The sequence below is a fragment of the Octopus bimaculoides genome, chromosome 19 (assembly GCF_001194135.2).
Source record: "Octopus bimaculoides isolate UCB-OBI-ISO-001 chromosome 19, ASM119413v2, whole genome shotgun sequence".
NCBI lineage: Eukaryota > Metazoa > Mollusca > Cephalopoda > Octopoda > Octopodidae > Octopus > Octopus bimaculoides.
Genome location: NC_068999.1, coordinates 45,786,119 through 45,787,306, shown reverse-complemented (window position 1 = coordinate 45,787,306; position 1,188 = coordinate 45,786,119). Strand labels below are relative to the sequence as shown.

The following is a 1,188-nucleotide window of genomic DNA, read 5'->3' as shown; positions in this document are numbered from 1 at the left end:
AGTATACGAGGGAGTGCTGAAAAGTTCCTGGCTTTGGGTAAAAGAAAATACAGGAGGATCACTTACCGTATTTTTAACGTGTTTCAGGAACCCTTTTTTTGTCAAAAATTAGGTAAAAAATAGGAGTTTCTTATACATGGATAGCATTATAATCCCTTACAAAACCTTTTTTCCAAATTTTAAGCCCTGATTTTATTCAACATATTCCCTTTTTCAGATTCATACCCTTATTGTAGCAGTCCTGTTTTTCTAAGCCCTGTAAAAGAACTCGGAAGGTTGGGGCCTCCAGCCTAGCTTTTCAAGATACTCTTATAGTCAATGAACTTTTCAGCACCCACTCGTATACATACATACATGCATGCATACATACATACATACATACATACATACATACATACATACATACAATACTTATAATATACGCATACTTAAATGAATGTACATAAAAGTGTGTACGCAATTTGTTTGTATTATTTATACGTTTATACAATTCAATAGATCCGCATTGATAATGTACTCATTCCCCCACTCACACATATATTATGTAGACATGTATGTGCGCACGGATGTCATTCATACAATTATGATAAAGTCTAATTAAAAATATCGCAGTAACATTTGTCACTAATTATATACTATTCATTAAAACATTTCGGTGTAGCAGATGGTTGTTTTGTGGTGGTAGTGGTGATTATTTTTAGTGGTGATTATTTTTATTATCTTATTTTCTAAGATTCTTTTTCTTTTTTTTTTCTTTTAGAATTTCTTTTTTGTCCCATTACTGCATATCTACTTCATCAGCATAATCATACTCATCCCGTACTGGAGTTGCTATTTCTTCTTCTTCTTCTTCTTCTTCTTCTTCTTCTTCTTCTTCTTCTTCTTCTTCTTCTTCTTCTTCTTCTTCTTCTTCTTCTTCTTCTTCTTCTTCTTCTTCTTCTTCTTCTTCATTATTATTATTATTATTATTATTATTATTATTATTATTATTATTATTATTATAAATATTATCATATTATCTTTGCACAGCTTCTAACGCTGGAAAGGTACTACAGTGTCAGCTGTTCACTACCAGTGGACTAAGGTAACACCCCTTATTTTTCGAGCACCTTCCGGAGTATTCGAGCGGTTCCAAGCAGTGCTGTTTTCTGCAAGTGCTCCACCCTTATTGCAGCCCCTATTTGTTTC

At 32.8% G+C, this 1,188-nt stretch overlaps 1 protein-coding gene across 1 annotated transcript in view; it reads left to right on the top strand.

The window, feature by feature from the left end:
* The window catches only part of LOC106877727 (ubiquitin-like-conjugating enzyme ATG3), a gene marked incomplete at its 5' end in the record, with an annotated part of 216,637 nt that overhangs the window by 163,076 nt on the left and 52,373 nt on the right, over positions 1-1,188 (top strand). The window lies entirely within an intron of this gene.